This window comes from Budorcas taxicolor, chromosome 22, assembly GCF_023091745.1.
Source record: "Budorcas taxicolor isolate Tak-1 chromosome 22, Takin1.1, whole genome shotgun sequence".
NCBI lineage: Eukaryota > Metazoa > Chordata > Mammalia > Artiodactyla > Bovidae > Budorcas > Budorcas taxicolor.
Window position 1 is genome coordinate 44,196,066 of NC_068931.1, and position 8,596 is coordinate 44,204,661.

The following is an 8,596-nucleotide window of genomic DNA, read 5'->3' on the forward strand; positions in this document are numbered from 1 at the left end:
GCTTGTCAATGAGTTTGAGGGCAAATTCAAGTGACTGCCAGGGGCAGTGGGGTGGAGGGGAGGAGTCACAGTTAGGTGGGTGTGGCCCGAGGGCCTAGACTAGGTGTGAGCAGGAAGTCAGGCTGAAGGAGGGGTCTCTCTGTCTGATACCCAACTAACTACCAAAATTTATATTAATTCAGTTCAGTTCAGTTGCTCAGTCGTGTCCAACTCTTTGCGACCCCATGAATCGCAGCACGCCAGGCCTCCCTGTCCATCACCAACTCCCGGAGTTCACTCAGACTCACATCCATCGAGTCGGTGATGCCATCCAGCCATCTCATCCTCTGTTGTCCCCTTCTCCTCCTGCCCCCAAGCGGTCCCAGCATCAGAGTCTTTTCCGATGAGTCAACTCTTCGCATGAGGTGGCCAAAGTACTGGAGTTTCAGCTTTAGCATCATTCCTTCCAAAGAAATCCCAGGACTGATCTCCTTTAGGATGGACTGGTTGGATCTCCTTGCAGTCCAAGGGAGTCTCAAGAGTCTTCTCCAACACCGCAGTTCAAAAACGGCGCTCAGCCTTCTTCACAGTCCAACTCTCACATCCATACATGACCATTGGAAAAACCATAGTTTTGTCTAGACAGACCTTTGTTGGCAAAGTAATGTCTCTGCTTTTAAATATGCTGTCTAGGTTGGTCATAACTTTTCTTCCAAGGAGTAAGCCTCTTTTAATTTCATGGCTGCAGTCACCATCAGCAGTGATCTTGGAGCCCCCCAAAATAAAGTCTGACAGTGTTTCCACTGTTTCCCCATCTATTTGCCATGAAGTGATGGGACCAGATGCCATGATCTTCATTTTCTGAATGTTGAGCTTTAAGCCAACTTTTCCACTCTCCTCTTTTGCTTTCATCAAGAGGCTTTTTAGTTCCTCTTCACTTTCTGCCATAAGGGTGGTGTCATCTGCATATCTGAGGTGACTGATATTTCTCCAGGCTATCTTGATTCCAGCCTGTGCTTCTTCCAGCCCAGCGTTTCTCATGATGTACTGTGCATGTAAGTTAAATAAGCAGGGTGACAATATACAGCCTTGACATACTCCTTTTCCTGTTTGGAACCAGTCTGGTGTTTCATGTCCAGTTCTAACTGGTGCTTCCTGACCTGCATACAGGTTTCTCAAGAGGCAGGTCAGGTGGTCTGGTATTCCCAACTCTTTCAGAATTTTCCACAGTTTATTGTGATCCACACAGTCAAAGGCTTTGGCATAGTCAATAAAGCAGAAATAGATGTTTTTCTGGAACTCTCTTGCTTTTTCGATGATCCAGCAGATGTTGGCAATTTGATCTCTGGTTCCTCTGCCTTTTCTAAATCCAGCTTGAACATCTGGAAGTTCATGGTTCATGTATTGCTGAAGCCTGGCTTGGAGAATTTTGAGCATTACTAGCGTGAGATGAGGGACTCGAATTCCAGTTTGCCATTATTGCTCCTATTGCCTACCATAGGTTCCTTGAGATTTTGGCAAGGTTTATGGCCTCTGGGCTTCCCTGGTGGCTCAGACAGTAAAGAATCTGTGTGCAGTGCAGGAGACCTGGGTTTGATCCCTAGGTTGGGAAGATCCCCTGGAGAAGGGAACGGCTACCCACTCCAGTGTTCTGGCCTGGAGAATTCCATGGACTGTATAGCCCATGGAGTTACAAAGAGTTGGAGATGACTGACTGACTTTCACTTTCTGGCCTCTGATTGAGAGCGACTCTTAACTGTCCTTTTCCAGAGACCTTTTAGATCCCAACATCCTGCATCTGTCCCTTCCCTTCTTACTTACCCTCCCTTCCTTTTTTCCTTGCATCACTGGGCTCACTGGGAGAACAAATGAACTTTCTAGTTCTAAGGAAAAGACAACTGTGTTTCCCACATGTGGGCTTTGTTCTTGGTGGTCATGTGTGCATTGGAGTGGAGGGTGTGAGTCATGGAGGGAGCCTCATCCACAAGGGGCTTCTTTGCTTCACTTTACAGCAGCCCTGACCACGTGGGCCGAGCTGGACACAATCACTGGGAATGACAGGGTAGAAAGCAGGCCTTACAGAAACATCCTCTCCCAACCTGTTTTCAGTACCTTTGTGAATTCCTTCCCCTTTATACTTTTTGTCGGTCATTTCCATGGATTTTCAGGAAGAAATGGAGATAGATACTTGAATGAGAAATCGATTTGAGCTGCATTTGGGGCCAGCAGGACTAGCTTCCTGTGCAAAGCAGAAAGGCAGGACACCGCCTAACCGTGGTTCTAGCACAAGCGCATGGCTATTCCCTGGATGAGAGTTTTGCCACGATGAAGTGGGGGCAGGAAACTTGCCTCACCCTGGCCCCTTGATCATGCTTCTGTTGGCCTTTTTCTTGTCCTGACTCCTGACTAGAGAAAAGCCATGGTCAGTTCAAAGACCATAACCCAGGGCAGAGGAGAGCGCAGGGTCCCTGAAGTGTCCCCTCCCCCAATGGTTCAGAGGTGGGTGGCCCTTCTAATTTCAGACATTTCTTTCTGCCCGCAGTTGGCAGTGAACATGTCTCAGAATTGAAAGAAAGTGAAAAGAAGTCGTTCAGTTGCGTTCAATTTTTTGCGACCCTTGTTCTGTAGCCTACCAGGCTCCTCCGTGCATGGGATTCTCCAGGCAAGAATACTGGAGTGGGTTGCCATTTCCTTCTCCAGGGGATCTTCCCGATCCAGGGATTGAACCCAGGTTTCCCGCTTTCATTGCAGGCAGACGCTTTAACCTCTGAGCCACCAGGGAAGCCCACAGTTCCACTTTTCATCCCACCCTCTGACCAGCCGGTCAAGGAGCTAAAGTAAACCCCAGGGGAGTTCTTCGGAAGCCTCAGTGCTCCAAAGTTGCTCAATAATACTTTGAGTGCAAATGGCAGTGCTCTTTGTCTTTTAAAGAGTTGTCTTTTTTTTTTTTTTTAATCCCCAGTCTCCTTAAATAAGAGTTAAACATTACCATTCTTACCCAAGAGGAGGCAGAAGCCCAGAGAGATATATAAAAGCTGAAGCAGGAGTGGGATGGGTGGCGGCCAAGGGCAAAGCCAGGCGGTAGGTATGCTGGGAAGAGGGAATGCGGCCCTGGTACCCTGGGTTTGAAGCTGATGAAGGAGCTCCTGGTCTCCTCTGACAAACATTTGCCCTGTTCTCTTGTACTTCTGTCTCTTCTCTTTCTTGCTTAGTGCTTGAGGCTGTCGGTGGTGAGGGTGCTGGTGGCTCCCTTGGGGAAATTTGGGGTAAGGGGTGCTTCAGAAGATTTGCAGCCACCCACCAACTGGACCCAGGGGACTGGCTGGCTGCAGCGGGGAATCAGGCTGCAGCCTCGTGTCTGCAGAGATAGTGGTCCAGGGTATGCTTCCACTCCTTGTTCACACCCACTGGTAACAAACTGGCTCTGGCATTTCTCTCTTTCCCACCTACAAAGGGCTCACCCCACAGCAGCACACCAGCAGGTCCCAGAAACCTCCCTACACATCTCAGAAATCCTCACCGGATTCCGTGACAGGTCATGGTGCCGCCTCTCCACCCTTGGTCGTGTCCTTCTGTCCCTGAACTTTGGGCTCTTGCTCCTGGGCTAGAATTGTGTTTTCTGTCCCTGGCCTCCAGGCTTTTGCTTCCTTGGGACATCCACGTTCCACCCTCCCCACCTGGTGGAGACCTGTACATCCTCAGTGTGTCTCATAGGATTATTTTCTGTTAAAGTAATCTTGTGCTTGAATGCTCAGTTGTGTCCGACTCTTCACGACCCCATGGGCTGTAGCCCATGGGATTTTCCAGGCAAAAATCCTGGAGTGATTTGCCATTTCCTTCTCCAGGGGATTTTCCAGACCCAGGGATCGAACTCACCTCTCCAGCATCTCCTGCATTGGCAGGCAGATTCTTTACCACTGAAGATTGGGAAGGCCCAATCTTCTTGCTGACCTCATAAATTCTGAGTCAGGTCGATTAAGTCTGTGACCCAGGAGGACCTCACCAACATTAGTGCCACCATCGTGATACCTGGGTTGGGCAGGCCAGGTAGGAGGAAGCTTAGGCCTTAAACAAGTAGGGTCTTCTCCCGTTTCCTGGTGGTTCAAGCAGTAAAGAATCTGCCTGCAATGCTGGAGACCCAGGTTCCATCGCTGGGTTGGGAAGATCCCCTGAAGAAGGGAATAGCTACCCATTCCACTTGCCTGGAGAATCCCATGGACAGAGAGCCTGGGTGGGCTATAGTCCATGGGGTCGCAAAGAGCCACAGGGGACTAACAGACTAATATTTTCACTTTCCTATTTAAGAGAGAGACTCTGTACATGTTTTCACTACATGTTATTACAGTATTTGCTTTCTGAAGCATTTAATGACTTAGAAAAACACTCAAGATATTTTAGATTAAAAGGAATGAAGGCTATGAATCATTTTTTATGGAAAGAATCTACCTTATGCACCCCCAAAAGCATATTCATGCCTGCACTTACATTGCTCCCACACTACACAGGCAGGTCCCAGCCATCTGGCCTGTGCCACACCCACATCCACATCCCTTCCTGCACCCCCATCTACACTCACATCAGCACCCACACTGATGTCCATTTCTCTTTGTAGAACTCGTAGATGCTGCCCAAGCTGCCCCCATTCCCTGCTGGATACACTTTTCTAGCTTCCTCTGCAGTGGAAGCAGCCCAGTGTCCTGGATAGCCAGTGACATGAGGGCAGGTTACCTACAAGCTTACTTCTCAGAATCTCTTTCTTCGCTCCTCAGATGCCAAACTCTGGGGAACCAGGGAAGGACTCCAAGTCCCAGGGTGTGATGGAGCCACTGGATAGGAAGGCTGGGTTCTAGAATGACCTGCCTGGGTGCCGCAGGTGAGTTGAGGGGGTTGTGCACGTGTCTGCTGCCCACGTGGCTCTGACGTGAAGTTCTGAGGCTCCTCTGTGTAGAAAACCGCCTCCAAGTTGCTCCACAGATGTCAAGGTATCGAGGGCCAGAGATGCTGCTAATGCAGCTGGTGTCTCTTTCCGCGGCCTCCCACTCCACCTCCCTCGCTGGTGCCGGTGCCACAGGGGAAGGAGGCAGCAGAGCGGCCCACCAAAGCCACGCGCCCTGTTCCTGGTACCTGGGCCCAGCGCAGATGCCCTGATTGGGGCGGCGGACCGGCGCGCCTGGACCGCGCGAAGCACACAGGTGAGCGGGCGCCAGCGCCTGGCCTGGCCCCCCCACCTCGAGGCGCCTCCCGCTCGTGGGACAAGCAGCCGGTTGTTCCGGGCAGAGCCCGTAGATACTCAGAGAACTACTATTTTCTGTTCTTTTTTTTTTATGTTGACTTAAAGACTTCTGGGTTGGTTTCATCTGGAAACATGCTTGATATGTTTGGACACCTGAAGGTAAGATGAGGCGGCTGGGAACTTTCTACCAGTTCTGATGAACTAAGTTGTTTTCACTGCTGTGACTCAAGCTATGTACTGAGCGCTTGCTTACTCTGCTCCCCTTCTTTCTTGCTTTCTGTGTTCTCTGCTAGGGCTGAGAATGGAGAACGAGAGAGGGGTGCCAAAGCACTGATTTTTAGGCAACTCTTTGTTGTTATTACTGGTTCACTCTCAGACTTTTAGCTTATAGTGGGTAAAGAATCTGCCTGCAACGCAGGAGAACCCGGTTCGATTCCGGGGTCGGGAAGATGCCCTGGAGGAGGAAATGACAAGCCACTCCCTTATTCTTGCCTGGAGAATCCCATGGACAGAGGAGCCTGGCGGGCTACAGCCTGTGGGGTCGCAAGAGTCGGAAACGGCTTAGACTAAACTACTTCTCCTCCTCCTCCTCAGACTTTGAAGTTAGAGATGTAGGAAACATTGATTAAGAAGATCCTGAATCACCCGTTTTCTTTCATGCCTACTATCCCTGCCTTTCCCCGCCCCCCCTTAAAGTGGTAGAAACCTTTCTTTCTCAGGAAATAGGTGCGAAGTCAGCACACCAGACAGAACAGTAGTATTCCTGCCTGTCCCCCTCCCCCATGCCAAGTTCCTGGGTGAGGAGAACACAGTTTTTTAAAATGTGACAAAGAAGGTCAAAGATTGAATATACTCCCTTGAGTTTGTAGGAAAAAAAGACAACAATAGCAAAAAAGCAATCCAGAGAAAGCTGGTCTCCCTGGGGTCCGAATGCCGCTGAGAGGAGACCCAGGCTGGACGACTGGACTCCACACCTTTTGCCCACCAATCCGAAGCCCTCCTGTGCTCAGCAAAGGTTCCCTGAGCTTCCGTATTCTCATCTGTAAGGTAAATGCAGTTTCTTACGCTGTGAAATAGTTCCCCTCTGTCAGAGTAGGTGTGTAAATACAGTAAAACCTGAAAGAATTTGATACATAGAAAACTGTGAAGTGATGGATATTATAGCAAGGATTCCAGACAGAGCTGTTCATCAGCAAATGATCTAGTGAGGTCCAGTTAGCCCAGGTTTGGCCTTCAGGGAGGAGGAAGGCAGGGACAGACAGACAATGTGTGTCCCAGGGAAAGCCAGTGGTTTTCTTCCCAGTTCCGAGCAGTCCACTGGTTTTACGCGGACGTTTCTCCTCGTGGGTCCGGTGTAGCGAGTGGGTGGGATGAACTGGTGATTGTGATGGGCTGCTTTCCCTGCAGAGAGCAGAGCAAGCAGCCTGGGGAGGGAAGAGTGACTGCAGTGGGCCTCACACAGGGGCCAAGGATAAGGGATAATTGCAGCTGGTGTTTAGGTGAGTCATCCAAGGGGCAAAGCTGAGGAGACGAGGTACGGAAGACAGCCTGCTCACTGGATGACCTTTGCTGTAAATGTCAGCTGGAAAATTCTGTCAGATCAATAGTGGTGGTAATAATGGCTTTTGAAAGGAATGCGAAGGGATTTCATTGCCAGAAGTGGCTTGCCTGTCTTGTTTGAATGGGAGGCCTTGAGACCCAGAGGCTGACGAAGGGGTGTTGTAGCTTCGATGTGGGCCTGGGGGCCTGTCCTCTGGCCTCGCAGATGGCGAGGGAGGGGGGCACCATCACAGCTTCCCTGCAGAGGCAGGATCCCAAGCCACTTTGGGTCACTCTGCTGGGGCTTCTGGGAAATGATGACTGATTCTCAGTGAGAGTGAAGCGGGCTGCCAGGGGCTGAGCAGGGGACTGACAACTGAAGTAGTGGGCAAGCCACAGGGACACAGACCAGAGGGCCCAGGATGTCAGTCGGCTCTAGCTAAGTGCGGTGGGCAGACGCCCTCCTCCAGGATTCCCTGAAACCTACTGGTTGGAGGCAGGGCCCAGGCGTGAACCCAGAGAGTCTGATGGTGCAATGATGGATAAAGCAGTGAATTGAAATAAATCTGTCTGCAAAGAACCAGATTAAATGGTTACACTGGGTATATTAGACAGTAAGCACGGTAATCATGCAATTAGAAATTAAAGTTAGTTAAAAAGAAATAAAATTATAATTTCAACATCAGAGTATTGTGAAATATAACTGAAATACTGGATCCATGAGGCAGAAAACTCTAGAGGAGAAGGAAAATCTATTGTATATACCCCTATTTTTACTCCTTCCATTTTTCTTACTTCTAGTTTTCCACGATGCCCTGTTTTATCATTTCCTTCTGTTTAGAGAACTTCAGCCATTATTCCAGATTTACTGGTGACAAATTATCTTAGTGTTCCTTAAATGGAGACTGTGTTGATTTTGCCTTCATTCCTAAAGGATATTTTTGCTGGATGTAGGATTCTGGGCTGAGAGTTTCTCCCTGCCTGCCCACCAAAAGTTAAAAAATATTGTGCTGTTCCTTTTGACGTCTAACTTTTTCTGATTAGTAATTCTTATCACTCAAATAGTTTTTTTTCCTAATAGGTGAAATATTTCTCCCTTGCTGCTTTCAAGACCTTCCTCCTTTTCTTTTCTTCTTCCTTCCTTCCATCTTCTTCCCTCCTCCATCCCTCCCTCCCTTCCTTCCGCCTTTAGTTTTATAGAAGATTGACTGTGATTTGTCTTGGTGTGGGTTTCTTTAGGTTTATCTTGTTTGGGATTTGCTCTTCTTCTTGAATCTGTTGGCTTATGTGTTTTGTTACATAGGGAGTTTTCATCCATTATTTTTCAAGCACTTCTCAGCCCCCTTTTTTTCTCCTTTTCCAGTTCTTTGACATGAATTTTAGATCTTTAACTATGGCCCCACAAATCTCTGAGGCTCTGTTCACTTATTTTCAGTCTATTTTTCTCTCTTGTTCAGATTGGGTAGTTTCTATTTTTCTATATTAAAGTTATCAGGTTGTTTCTCCTATCTCTTACAGTCTACTGTTGGGTTCATCGTGTTGAGCTTTTAAAAAATTTGGTTATTTTACTTTTCAGTTCTAAAAATTTCATATGGTTCTTTACATCTTTTTTTGTGGAATTTTTTTTCATTCATTTCAAATGTATTTGCAATTCATTATTGAAGTATTTTTATGATGACTGCTTTAATATATTTTAAAAATAATTCTAACATCTCTTAACATCTGTTGATTATCTTTTTTTTTCACTCAAATTGAGGTTTCATGGTTCTTGGGATGATGAATGATTGGAATTGAAACCTGGATATTTTGGGTATTATTTTATGTGATTTTTAAAATTTTATGTAA